The sequence below is a fragment of the Cynocephalus volans genome, chromosome 15 (genome assembly GCF_027409185.1).
Source record: "Cynocephalus volans isolate mCynVol1 chromosome 15, mCynVol1.pri, whole genome shotgun sequence".
NCBI lineage: Eukaryota > Metazoa > Chordata > Mammalia > Dermoptera > Cynocephalidae > Cynocephalus > Cynocephalus volans.
This window is the reverse complement of record NC_084474.1, coordinates 81,836,902-81,852,089: the sequence shown is the minus strand read 5'-3', so window position 1 is coordinate 81,852,089 and position 15,188 is coordinate 81,836,902.

The following is a 15,188-nucleotide window of genomic DNA, read 5'->3' as shown; positions in this document are numbered from 1 at the left end:
GGCAGAAACAAGCCATGAACTACTATTTCTCTGGAACCTCTCCAAATGAATTAAACCAGTCTTTAGATCAGCCTCATCACAGGGAGATCACTCCAGGTTTCCTATGGTTAGGACCTGTACTTCTGTTTGGAGTAAGACAGCTAAGCAGTATTAGGGAAAGAGCTTGCATCCAAAGTCACCTGGTCTGGGCCAGAGCTCCTTTCCCACCACTTATGGGTCATGTGCCCTCGCATTAAGTTAGTCTGACTTGCTTTTTTCTTAGCTGTGAAGAGGCTATTACAATAACTCACAGTACCAAGTTGCTGTGAGATTCAATAAAACTAAAGGAGACACCTGGAAACTGAAAGGTACCCAATAAATGTAACTTTCACTTCTCTTGACTTGTAACCTCATTTGTCATTGATAATAATTCACATAGTTCTTGTTGAGAATATTATATGTACCAGACACTGCAGGTGCTGGGGGTAGAAGATCTCATAGACGAAAAAACTGTTGGCACCTGTGCAGCTATTTTCCACTTGCCCTTCCAGAATCACTCACCCTTTCCCACATGTTTTCTGATCTGTGGCCTGTGAGTGGACCTGTGATGGACTTCATCAACAGGTATTCTTGCCTTTTAGATTCTGGTTGGGTTTGACCAATGGGAAGCATCAACAGGAAATGGGAAGGAGGGAAGTGAAGTGATCAGGGAATTCATTCCCCTGGCTCATTTTTTAGATTCAATGAGGGCTAATGCATCCATCAACTGAGAGCCATAGCCCTCTCCTGACTTTAAGTACTAGTAGCTATCTTTTCTCTTTTCCCTTTCAGGCCCAGGAGTGCTAAAGGCTCCCATTTTTGTAGTTATTCCTTGGGGTTTCCACATACCCTGCTAACAGGTTTGTAAGTGGATATTTAAACTTTCCTTAAGGCACCCAATTTAAGTGTGTCATGTGTTCCCTACCAATCAGATTCTGCCTGATATGGTCCCTGTCCCTTGGGAGTTCACGTGCTACAAACCCATCACAGCACAGGGCATTAATACTAAATGGGCCAAAGCAAGAGCTGTTCACTGCCATTGCACCTGCCTCCAAGTGCAACAATTCATCAGAGTATATTGACCTTATGAATTACCTGTCTTCCACATGAAGCCATCAAAAATATCTGTGTTTGTAAAACAACAGACAGAATTCATAAGTGGTGTATGTTAAACATCATTCTTTTTTGATCAGTAGTTTTCAACACATAGAGTCTCCTGAGGAGCATTCAAAAAATACCCATGCATAAACCAAGCCTAGGCCAACTGAACTGGGGGTCTTGGTGGGTGGAGCCCAGTCATCTGTATATTCCAAAACAACCTAGGTGTTGCTAATGTGAAGCTAGGCCAAAAATAATGGCTTTGGATACTCCTGGTGGGTTCAAAGCGCAGGCTCCCAGTATTGGATAAAATGCTTCCATGATCATCTGCATTCCCACACGGAAATTCCTCCAGACTCATCTCCTCACTCTCTATCTCCAAACTCCTTTCTCACCCTGGCCTGTACTTCCTTCGATTCTGTACTAACAACAGTTCTTCTAGTAGATCCAATTGACTTGGTCACCAAAGTGCCAACTGCCTTATAACTTGCCTGATATTTCCCTTGAATGTACTCAATAGTGGCCTCTTGGCTTTAGTCTTCTCCTCCAAAGATAAGAAACACCCTGCCATAGCACCTGCTCAGAATTCCCAGTCCACAGCCTGCCATGCCAACAGTGGCCTGGAGCCTTCACCTTCCAGGGATGAGTGACAGGACAGATAGGATATATACTGTACCACTTTTAAAAAAAAAAATTCAGGGATGGGAGTCATCAGAGGTACATTTTTTCACATCCCTTAGCACAATGAGAATGTTCAAAAACGCCTCATAATAACAATCATTAAAGTATATTTTAATTACTTCTCTTTAAACAGATGATGGGACCTTGATAATAAACTTACCCAAATCTCTTAATGCCCCTGGATTTGTATTACAACTGTCCCTACCCCTGGGAGCTAATGTATGTGATAGTTCTTTGTAAAGTGTAAAGTCTTCAGCATATGTATGCGATTGTCATTACTGTTTCTATGATTATAACTTCTGACCAAAAAATTTTTTAAAATACTACATGCAAGCATTTGTAAGATAGACTAAAATAAATGAGAGTAAATTAAATGCATTCAACCCATTTAAGAATACAAGTGATGGAAATGGAGTAACATTCCATAGCTATGCCAATGCCAATAGAAACCTTATGGAATATTATGAATCTGTGTAGATTTATGTCTGAATATTCAAGGTTATGTTATAAGCGAATACCTGACCCACATTTTCTGTTAAGGAGATTAAATGAGCAGGAAAAGAGGTCAGTGCAGTGGCCAGTGAAGAGGTAACGGTGGGAGGTGCGTGTTGGAAGCAGTAACTGCGGTTCTGCTCTTGACTAATACCGAAATGACATAGTTACTGTGGACGCTCCAAGTGGCAAATCCATTCTGACTAACTTCCAGTCAAACAAGCCAGCCACGGTCTGTCTTCCACTGTTAACACCACTGTGCCACTGTGATTTACAGGCAAACTCTTGTCTCCAGCTAAAACACAGAAGGATGACTGTTCTCTCTTGTATGACCTTAATGTCATTTCATTGCAAATAATATTTGATCTGAAATCTAAAGAAATAATTTGATGTGATTCGAACAAATAGTCATTTTTTAGATACTGACATATCAGGGATCTTCATATGTAATTATTCATGCATTTGTTTAGTAAACACTGAGCAGCTAGGAAGCACTGGGCCCCATGCTAGGGATTGGTGCTATGAAGAGCTGCAAGGCATGGACTTCGCTACTTTAATGCTCACGGGCTGATGTTAGAGAAACAGACATGGTTTATGAATTAACAATATCTGACAGGTTCTATGATAGACACATAAAAAGAGAGAGATGGGGCCATGGAGGAGGGAATGATTTGGTTGCGTGGGAAACACCTTGGCTTGGCCTGCCTCACTTTCCTTCTCCACGGGTCACTGTTTCTAACCTAAATTGACTATTTGGACTAAATTCCTTCCTTACTCTAATTTTCAGTACAGCCCCCTGCTTTCAGCCCAGTCCTGAGGCACTGCTATGGTGCAGATGCTTCTTATTTCCTCAGACACACAAGGTGATGTGATTGATTGTGTCTGACAGTCCTGGGCTCGACTCTTGTTTGTGTCACTATCTATACAGCCTTCACTTGGAAGAATAAACCTCCCTGAGTGTCCATGCCCTCAGGTAACTAGAAACACTGAGGGTGTGGCTAAAATTAGAGAAATATATGCAATGCCCACGGCATGGAGCCTAGCAAATGCAATGGACCCCAAGGAATGAAAGCCTTTACAGTTGCTATTACTGTTATGATTATTCCCAAACCTTTCAAATCTTGCAGCATCTCTGAGTTCATGCTTCCAGGTTTACTTTGATATTTTTGATGGTACTGTAATAATAAATATAGGAAATAATTAAAAGTGAAAGTCTAAGTATATACTTCCTCCTCCAGGAAATGAAGTTTAATTCCAACCCTGTCCCCACAACCCACCACCCCACCCCGTCCAACTCTGGGCTACATTTCATGACTCACTTACCAAGAAAAGAGGATAGAAAGGGGAAAAACAGTAACTTTACAGTGAAGAAGTCTGGTAAACAACACTATAACCCAACGATCTTGATTAACATCACAGTGATAATCATGACAGCATGTACCTTGATATGATGTGATGAGAAGGACATTTTTTACATCTGTGTTATTCTTTCCCAAGACCCATAGCCCAGATGGAGCAATGAGAAAAAGTTTAGTCTAACAAGGTTGAGGAATGTTTTGCAAAATACCTGGCCAGTACTCCTCAAAATTATCACGGTCATAAAAAAACAGGAAAAGAGACCAGGGGAGAGTAAGGAAACATGACAACCAAATACAGTGTGGTACCCTGGACTGGATAAGTCCTGGAGGAATAAAGGGGCATTACTGGGAAAAAAGCCTGGAGTTTAGTGAATAGTAGTTTATCATTGCTAACAAATGTACGATATAAATGTACAAATGTAAAATGTCATTAAATCTGGATTAGGAGTATAAGGAACTCTTTGATTATCTTTGTAATTTTTCTGTAAATTTACAATTTTTCCAAAGTAACACATTTTTCTAAAAGTGAAAACTGTGATCCTTTAATGAAATTCCACCTACAAAACCTCTCTTTATTACACTTTCACATTGTGCCTCTGGACTGTTCACTGTGTTACTCAGCTCAAGACAGAGATGCTTCTACCACTTTCTACTTTATTGAAACATAGTCATAAACCCATTTTTTAAAGCCTATTTTTTTTCTTTTGTGGGGAAATAAGTTTTCCTATTAATCAACATTTGATTTCTTTGGGTTCAATACAATTAATGGTATTTAAATTTCTAATAAGTGAGTCTGTAATTGGGGAAATACACTCAAAGCATGTTCTGGTTAACCACAGCCTAATATTCTCCATGTGGGTGTTATTTCTTCATGCACAAAATAGTTTGCAGATACTGCAACAACTGGGTAATGTGATAGGTTAGCATCATTATCCCCATTCCAGTGAGAAGACTAGGGTAGAGAAGCTGTGAATCAATTCTGCTGAACTCAGTTGACAAAATCAGTAAATTTTCCTGAAATATTTGTGTCTCAATCCTAATTCCCGCCATATTCCAGAATGATATTACCTATGTATAAGGATTTGATGAGCCCATTAAAGACAAGTTGTTAAACATTTGTGAATTGTCTCAGGTTTGTCCTGTAGCTTTTAAATTTTTAGTTAAAAAATATGTGTGTGTGTGTGTGTGTGTGTGTGTGTGTGTGTGTACACACACATATACATATACATATATATTAAAAGTTAAGGTATGCAAGAAACGCTTGTTATGATTTGCTGTGTGTATGCATGTTTATCTTTTTTGCTAGAATGTGAGATCTTTGAGGGCAGGAGCCTTATCTCATCCATCTTTATGTTCTCAAGATTTAGAACAGTTCCTGAAACAAAACATACACCCAATAAATGAAGAAGTATTTATTGTTGTCCGAAGGCTGGCATTTTTTAAAAGTTCTCTTTAGTATTTCTGTGTCAAGTGAACCCTCTGGGAATGAGATGCAGAGACATAGTCACAAGTGCGTGACGCTTATAGGGCAAAGGGCAAGCCTGGGAAAGATAAAGGGAGAAAGACGCAGGAGTGTGTGTGTGGGGGTGGGGTGGGGCTCAGACTGCAATGCCAATCTGACTAAGTCTTAGCCAACATGATGGGAGCTCCAGAACAAAGACTGCCTGTTAGAAGAGTCCCATGATGGGCAGAAAAGGACAGATTCTAATGCCCTGGGAAGAGTGTGGTCTCTCTCAAATGCCGTGGCTGATCCCAGGGGTGCTGCAGCTGGAGGATGTCATCTGACTGCACTCTTCTCAGCTGACCAGCAAGTTCTTTCTTGAAGTCATCCATGTGGAGTGCCCCAGTGGTGACCACCAATTCTCAAACACTTGCTTTAGTGCCATCTTCTCTCTAGTGATCACTGTTAGTGTATGGATGGATATACTTCACAATTACTGGAAATTTTAACTCCAAATCGCTCACTAAATTTTAAGACAGGTTAACCAACCTGTTACTCTGCATTTTAAGGAACTACAATTTGGTAAGATGCTCCTAGAAAAAGACAATGACAATAAAATATCACTATTTTGTAGGCACAGATACAAAATTACCCCAGTTTTCACAACAAGTTATTGGTTTGAGATCTATGTTGGCAATTATGAGAACATTTATTATGTAAGTAAATGACAGCATATCATATCATGTCATATCTTTGAGGGAGATGGAGCAACAGGGTTCTGTAGCAGAAAAAATATATATATATGTATTTGGAGCCAAACAAAGCTGGGTTGGAATCCCAGACCAGCCACTAAAAAGCCATATATCTCAGGCAAATTACACAGCATATTTTAGCCCCAGTTTCTTTGCCTGCAACATAGAGATAGTAATATCTTTCTCACAGGTTGTGCACATAGCCAGACAATCTATATGACATGCTAAATAAATGTGTTGATTCATCATGCTCTCTGTTTGTTCCTGCTTGCTCCACAGCGGTTCTCTATCTAACAATGATCAGAAGAAAGTCATCGCTGTCAAGATCTGAATTTTAAAAGAGATTGTTGTTTGCTTATTTCTACAGGGAGGTAATAGCCTTGAAATCCAGACTGATTCAAGAGAGAGAAAAGGATTCCTCAGCACTCACATAGCTGGCTCTCTCTCTCTCTCTCTCTCTCATTTAATATTTCAAGAACTAGAACTGGAAGGAGCGACTGTAGAGGAAATCAGAGCAGGGGAGAATAAAGGATGAGACTTGGAAGCCACACCCTTTAAGGAAAAGAAAAAGGAAAACCTTTGTGATACAGAAAGTAGCTTGGAAAGATTTCAGGTGGATGTGGCCACATGCTCTGTGGATAACTAAGAAGGGATATGGCACAGCCCATCATGCTGAGATTTGGTTGAGGTAACAGAACCACAAGATAATGTCCAGGTATCCAAAGACACAAGGCCCAGAGATAGTGGTGTCTCTCTGTGGTTATGACCAAGGTCTGGCATAATCCTTTGTGAATTTTTCACCTTGTCTACGCCTTTCTAAATAGTTCCATTATCAGACTCTACTTAAATTATCCTAATTTCCATGTGCCATCTGCTGCTGGGAACACTGATTTTACAGTTGCTGATATCATAATATTAGAAATTCACACCTACCTAGAAAGATTATGGAAACAAACTGCTTTTACTAGACCACTAGATAATAAAGAAATTATAATCTGTCTGGCAAACAGAAATGCATGCTAGAATATCCTATTTACTTTAAGCCCAATTTCTGAAAAAAATGCCAGAACATTTTAACTGAAAAAAAGGTAACATTCATTTTCTTGTTAAAAGTTAAAAAAATAATAACAATAACTTCTGCAAAGATATTAAACTGTTCTTCTTATTGTTCCCTTCCCAAATAATTCAATTCAAAGGTGAATAGGTGGGCTGAGCAAGGCATGGGTTTGTGAGTAAAAGGGGCAGAGCGAGGTGGCCCAGCACAGAATTTGGAACCTGAGCAAAGTAAGGAGGATGTCTACTTGGCAGGGTGACCCATTGCAGAGGATTGGAACCCAAGCAGAGTGTTGGAGGGTACCTTATGGAAAAGAGCAGCCAGCCAGGAATGTCAGAGCCTGAGAGGCATCTGGAAGGCATTTTTGTAAAAATGTCACCCTGAAGTTTTATTATAGCTTGAGAGCAGTAAGGGAGCATGAACATAGAGGGAAGGTATATTGGCAATTAGGCATGAGGCACTGAAGCCCAAGAAGAATAAGGAAGCATTTCCACAGATTGTATCCCAGCACATTGTATGAGCCTGAGAAGGTCAGGAGAGTTTCTACATGGTGAGAAGCAGGTAGCACAATGCAGGATATCAGAGCCTAGGCAGGGTGGAGAAGGCATTTGTGCAGGGGAATGGCAGACCCAGAAGCAACAGCAGCAGCAGACCAGCGTGGGATGTTGGGGCACAAGTGAGGAGAGAAAGACATCCATGTCTTGCAGGGGGTGAGGGGCAGAAATGGTGGCACTCAAGGGTGTCAGAGCTGGGGCGAGTGGAGGAGGGTGTGCATGAGGGGTCATGGGGATGGCAGTGGCAGTGACCCAGTAGAGGCTGTGGAAGTCCACGCAGAGCAAGCAGGTGGTCTTTGTAAAAGTGAGGAAGCATGGAGCTGTGATAGGAGATTGTCTACATATGGGGGAATGATCAAATAAGTAAATGACAACCAGGATTCTCACAATTTAAAAAGGTAGCTAGAAATAGAAAAAGGGAGAAAACTGGAATGAACCCTGTGGTATTGAGGTGAAATTGGGAGTACTAATGTAATGTTATGGTTTTCAATACATAAATAAATATGTAAAATGAGTAAGATGTAAATGTGTGTATGTGCATATCTAAGTGTATATAAAAGTGCACATATTCCCCAGCTCTGTCCACAAACAGAGCCTGGGAGCAGTAACTTTCCAATAGCAATGAGCACACATACACCTACATCTTGGCTTCTACATACTGTTTTTCTTAAAAGGAGTGGGGATCCTCTGGAGAAATGGCTGACTCCAAGGCTGGAACAGAGAAAGTACAAAATCAGCCTGGAGCATCTCCCTCAGCCATAATGTGAAGAAGTTATCAAAGACAGATTCGTAGCAATAGGACACATGAGCCAGCTTGAAAAGCTACCATGATCAATCACAACGATTTGAGAATCAAAAAACAGTAAGAGTAGAAGATTGTGACTTACTGAGTAAAATAAAGAATCCAAGCGTTTATGCAGATGTAAGTATGTCAATGAATGCAATGCAAGGTTGACAAGTGATGGGATATTTACATATTTTCATACACAATAACTCCTTCAACACATTTATTAACCACAACAGGAAAAGAATAATTTTACAGTGGTGAAGCCTGGCAGAATCCAATTAATCTAGTGACCAGAGTTAACATCATCAGGAATGGGACAAGTAGAAATCACATGTGACGGAACAGGATACAATGAGGAGGACACCGCATGACTTCATGATATTCCTGCTGAAAACACAGCAGACCATCTACAGAAAACACTCCTGTAATCTTTCAAAAATGTCAGAGTTATGAAAGCCAAAGGAAGGCTGAGGAATTGTTCCAGACTGAGAGAAACTAAAAAGTCAAAATACCTAAATACAGTATTAAAATACATCCTTTTGCTATAAAGGAGATTATTAGGACACTTGGAGAAAGCTGAACTGGGTCTGAGGATTAGAGGGTAGTGATGTGTAAAGGTTAACTTCTGGTTTTGAAAGTTGTTTTGTGTTTACACAGAAGAATGTTCTGGTTTATAAAAAATGAACACTGAATTATTTGAGCATAATGGGACACCATCATGTAACAAATTATTTTCAAATGGTTTGGGAGGAATAAAAGAAAACTCTTTATTCTGAATGTTCAGCTTTTGTTTAAGTCTGATATTGTTTTTAAATCTCTGTGAAAAAGTTATTGAATGTTTTATCACAATCTAGCACTATCTCCTAATCATCAGTCATTTTAAGTATGAAAACTTTTTGTTTAATGAGTATTCTCATCTTTTCAAGTTCTTTTAGCAAAGAGAACTCAGACCTATTCCTAGCAAGATAATCTGGCTCAAAGAATTTACACGGTAACAGTTGGCAACATGACAATCCCAGTGAGATTTCTTTCTCTTTTTTTTAGCTAACTGCTTCCACTTAGAAATGAGACTTTAAATATTCTGCTCTGACCTTTTTGCCTGGGAGAAGAGTTTAATTACCTGCCCAGTTTACATAAATTATGTCTCCTGTTTGTCTAAAATTGAATCCTGGGCAGAGATCAATATGGCCTCAGAAAATCCAGAGCAAATGACTTCTCTCAAATGCCATCAAAGGTCACTGGAACCTTTCCTGCTTGGATGGGGACACATTCTGTTCGACAACCTGGAGCATGTCACAGGTCGGCTGCCTGCTGCCTTGGGTACCAACCACAAGAGCATGATTGATCATGGTTTAGAGGACATTGGGTACAAACTCCCTCAGGAGTCAGCTGCATGAAATTAATTGAATACCATGATGAGTCTGATTCATCATTCTCCAAAAAGGAAGGGGGCAGGGGGAATGACAAAGAACACACCCAGAGCTTGATGCATGAGGCCTCGTGGAGGTAAACTGCGATTTATACTCAGGATCCTTATGGTCACAGACCATGCTATTCTATTTGGTTGCAGTTTTACAAAATTATCCAGGGGGAAAGAAGTGGGGTTTTTTGTATTTTCTTTTTATTCTTTGTTTTAAGAAGGAGATGCTTAGTAACGGCTCTGTATCTGGCTCTATTCAAGCAGCTACATTGCAAAATATTTCATGGTAGAGGTATAAATGAAGTATAAAAAGATTTCAGACAGAGATAGTGTGTGTTTTCATCTGGGAGATTCAGAGAAGCTTCACAGAGTGTATACTATTTGATTGGTAACTGGAAGAAAGTGTATAATTATAATAAATATTTTACAAATGAAGGCAATAGGGAATAACAAGAGCAAGTCACAGAATTCCTTTAAATCTGAAGACTAGCAATTACTTCAACATGACTGGAGCAGCAGGAAATAGTACTGGAAAGGAAGGACAGCACATTGCTGGAGCCAGGCTTTTAGGAGCACCTACTTTTAGCATAAAGCTAGAGGAGGAGGAGTTAGCCAAGAAGAAATAGAAACATGCAAAAAAAAAAAAAAAAACCTGGAGATTTTCTGTAGCTTCAAGAGGAGGGAGATATTTTATTAGAAAAAAGTGATGCACAAGGTCAAAAGGTAGAGAGAGATCAAGAACAACAGAACTGAGTAAACACCACCAATACTGTGATTGTGTCTTTTGCAAGAGCAATGCTCGTCTAGGAAAGTGTGGAGTGGTAAGATCTCAAGGGAATAGAAGAGACTCTGTAGGGAAAGCCAGTGTGGTAAGTGTGAATTGAACCTTCTCACAGTTTGATGGTGGATGGAGATAAGATGGAGGTAAAGGTAGCAGTGAGAAAAGAAAGCAGGAAATGTAGAGGGAGGGGATTAATTGATTGATTGATAAGAAAAAGAAAAGAAATATGGTGAGCAAAAGGGCTGACCACAACATAGAATGAGACATTTGTGCTATACACAAAACAGCAGATAATTGTTATATCAAGTTATCTTGAAAGGTGTGTGGAGATGGAATTGAGGGTATAGGTATAAGAGCATGTCTTTTGGCAGAAGAAGGAAGGAATAGATAAGAAATTTTAAGGTAGGTGTAATGATCGCTATGTGAGGGAGGAAAATGAAAGAGGCTGGATTAAATGGTCTTACTATTTTAAAACATTTATAGAAGAGCTGAGCTAAATGTGCAAGAAGTAAAGGATGGGTAAGTAAGGAGACGGATTTGAAGAACACAGAATCAGTTGTGAATGGCAACTGTCGGGAAGGTTTTAAATGAATTTGGAAAGCTTCTGTGTTAGTGAAAGAAAGAACCATATTAGGGTAGGGTAGGATAGGGTAAACTACTGCAACAAATAGAGCTCAAGAATTCAACAGCCTGCAGAAAAAAAGGTGCTTGTTTCTTTCGCATGAGGATGGAGTACCCAGGTTAGCCATGGCTTTTCTCTACTCAGTTTCTTAAAGACTCAGGTTTGTGATGGCTCTTTCCTGCACAACATGTGATTTCCAAGTTTGCTCCACCTGTTTCCATCCCAGTGGAAAAGACCTTAGAAGAATGCTCATGGAATATTTTATGTCCCAGGTGTGGAGGTTATGCATGTAATTTCTGCTCATATTGCATCAGTTAGAATTCAGTTCTATAGCCCACGCTGATATGGGTGAACAGCTAGCAATTTCTGTGACAAGATCTGTGCCCCTATTCTAAAGTATCAGGACTAGCATTAACGTGTAAAGGCCACAAAAAAAAAGTGATTACATTGTGTATTGTTGAATATACTAATTATCCTGATCTGAGCACCACATATTGCGTGCAGGTATTGATATCCAATACTGTACTCCAAAGACGTGCAATCAATTATGTTTCAATAATAAATAAATAAATAAACAAACAAATAAATAAATAAAATGTCACGTCTCTTAAGTCTTAAAAAGTTCTTCCCCAAAGATATTAGCAAAGACAGACAGTGTTAGATTACTCAGGATAATAAACTTCCAAGTCTGAAGGTTGTCAAGGGCCACATGTTGCTGGAGCTCTCCTTGGTACTGAGCACTACAGTTGCCTGAACCATTCCAATATAAGATTCCCACAGAAAGGGGGAGGAAACACATGGTATACAGACCTCGAGGCACTATATAAAAAGTAATTTTGCTGCTCATACAGAAAATTCCCTTGGATATTTTGAGGTTCATTCACTTGACTAAAGCAAGGAGTAAAAGAAGTCTTGAACTGAGAGTTAGATAATGTGGCATACGCCTAGATTTTGTTCCTAATTCTCTGATGATCAAGCCAAGTCACTTCTCTCCTCTGAATCTCAATTTTCTCTCTTTAAAATGCTGGTATTGGGCTCATGGGACCTTGTAGACTTTCTTAATTCAAAAATAAATGTGTAGTAAAACCTTTCAGAGATGGAAATGTTTTCTTGCCTCTGCAGTCTTAGGAAACAAGAGGGTTCAGCAGAAAGGCATTCTCAAACACTGATGTTTGAAATACAGAAAATGATTCCTTCCTGGAAGATGGTTTCGTACAGGTTATAACATGCTTAGGTAATTTCAAGCTGAAGGAAATACAAGAAATCTGGGTGTTTCCAGAGAATTATATATAATTATATATAATACAGAAAATTAAAAGCAATAAAAATGTCTAAATTCAATACGAATATTGAATACAATGAATGCATGCAGTCATTAAGAATAGGATTTTTAGTTTAGTTAACATATAACACATATTGAGGAGTCATTAAAATGTTTGGTTAATTACTTAAGATAATGGCAATATGCTAGTGGCTTCCCTCTGTAAAAATGTCAACCCCTCTTAGCACTCTCTTATATTTCCCTTTAGCCCCTATCACCACCTGAAATCCACATAACTTGTTTCTTATCTGTTTCTCCAAACTGGGATGTGTGCTTCATGAGGACTGAAATATTCTTTGTCTCTTTTGTTTCCTGCTTAACCCCCACTTCCTAGAAAACTACCTGGCAGATAGTAGGCATTCAATAAATATGTGTTGAATGAATAAATTTAACATTAAGTGAACAAGCAGATAAAATTACATGTGCATTCTGATTATTCTAATTTTGTAAAGCTAAATGTATGTGCATATATGAGTCTGCATACGTCTTGGATGGTAAACTTATTTCATCTTGAAACACAAAGTATCAAAGAGGTATAATATAGCCATTTTAAAAAAATCAGGTGATTTTATTTCAATTTAAATCCAATATGATAATCAGTGAGATTTAGTTCTGTGTGTGTGTGTTTGTGTGTGTGTAATAATGCTATGTTGAGCATGTCTGGCCCTTTTTTTCTGTGTTGTAGAAGTCCAATCTTTTCATTTTTCTTTGTCTGTGTTGTGTCTTCTACAGTCTCAGCTTCCACCATTCTCTCTCACTTGAACTCCCACAAAGCCTTTAGACAAATCTCCCTGTGGTCAACCCTGATCCTACAATTCACCTTTCACATAGTTTCTATAATTTAAAACTGTAAAATTGATCCTGCCCTTCTCATATTGAAAACTCTCAGTGGCTTTCTGTCACACCCAGAATAGAATCCCAACTCCTGATTTACCGTGGACTGAAGACTGTCCAACTTCCCCAACCTCATTTTTTTTTTTTTTTGCCAAGACCTCCAACTCTCACCTCGCTTTACTACACTTTTCTTTTCCTCAAAATCAGAAACTTGGACTTCTCTTATGCCTTTGGACAGTGCTTATCTCTGCCTGAAATGCCCCTGCCTCAGCTTATCTCATCCTCCAGGTTTCTGTTCCACACCCTTCCTAGACAGACCTCTAGGGCCACCCCTCCACTCCAGCTCCACAGGAGTCACTTTCTTCTCCTGTCTCACTATATTGATGTAAAAACATTTATTCTTCTCTGAAATTACTGTGTATATTAATTTGTGCATTTACTGTGTGTATCTGTCTTCTTCCCTAAAAAATACAAGCAAGAAACGTGTCTGTCTTCTCTACATCTCCAAGACACAGCACAGTCCCACATACATGAAGTCACTCAACAACTACTTGTCCAATGAATGAATTAATGATTCTGACCTTGGTTCATATCTGCTTCTAAGTGTGATATTCCTCCTATTCTATTCTTCATATCTTCCATTCTGCTTCTTGCTGGTTAACCTTGTTTTTGCTCCTTGACCTTACTTTCATAAGATTTTGATGCAAGGTTTGGACTTTAAATGCAAAGAACATTCCAGTATGCAAATGTGTGTGAGCAAGGGGATAGAGAAATGTAGGGCATTTGATGTTGGGCCTTAAAATCTATAATAGAGCCTACAGTGATTGTATTAATCAGGACTCTTTTGTTTATAAGGGGCAGACACTCAAACCCACTGTTTTAACCAAAAACAAAGAAAAAAAAAACAAACTTACCAGTTTATGTTATAAGAAAGTTCAGGAGTATATGGCATCAGGCATTGGTGGATCCAGGTGCTCAAAAAATGTGATCAGAAATGTGTTTCCTTATTCTTACACATCTATTTCTTCTGTGTTGGCATTTTTTCCAAGCAAGCTCTTCTCGAATAGAAATGCCCAGCAACAATTTCAGCTTGAATCCTAATAGCTTAGCAATACCGGTAAATAGACAACACTTTTTTCCCAATAGCTATCACAAAATTTTTAGAAGGTTTCTACTGGCCAGATATATGGTTAACTATTGGTTCATAATAAATCACCCTAAAACTCATAGTTTAAAGCAATAATAATCCATCATTGCTCCTGGGCCTGAAGATGGGGTGGTGGTTCTCTTAGTCTCAGCTGAGCTCATTCATGCGTCTTCAGTAGCTATGGGACAGTTGGAGGCTCTGCTCACCTTGTCTGGGTTCTCTGTATGTTTCAGCAATGGAAGACTGGCTGTTCCAGAGTAGCTTTAGTTAGAACAATTGAGTTTTCCTCCATGCGTCTCTCATATTGGAAGAGCTTAGCCCAGACTTTTCTCATGGCTGTGGCATGGTTCTAAGAGAGATGGTGGAAATTCACAAGACAATCTGAGGTCTGAACTTAGAATTAACACACCATCACTTCTTCTCCCTCCTGTTAGCCAAACTAAGTCACAAGGCCAGTCGGTATTGAAAGGATTGAAAGTAACTTAATGGGAAGAGCTGCAAAGTCACATTGCGATGAGCCTGGATACAGGGTAGTTATAAAATTGGGATCAGTTTTGCAATCAATCTCATACTGAACTTTGGTCAAAGGTTCATCATTAAATCAGTCACTATGAACCAATTGTGGAGAGAAAGTTAGAAATATTGGTTTCTAAGAGAAAAGTGAAGTTCTGCTCCCATAAGAAAGCATGATGGAAAAGCGAAACCAGACATTTTTCACTATGTGGATGTACAAGCAGAAAGTTCGCTATAGTGATGTAGAGCTTAAGGTTTTTGACTTAGACTATTGACGTGGAAATCATAACACTGCCTCTTATTGGGTGTCTTAAA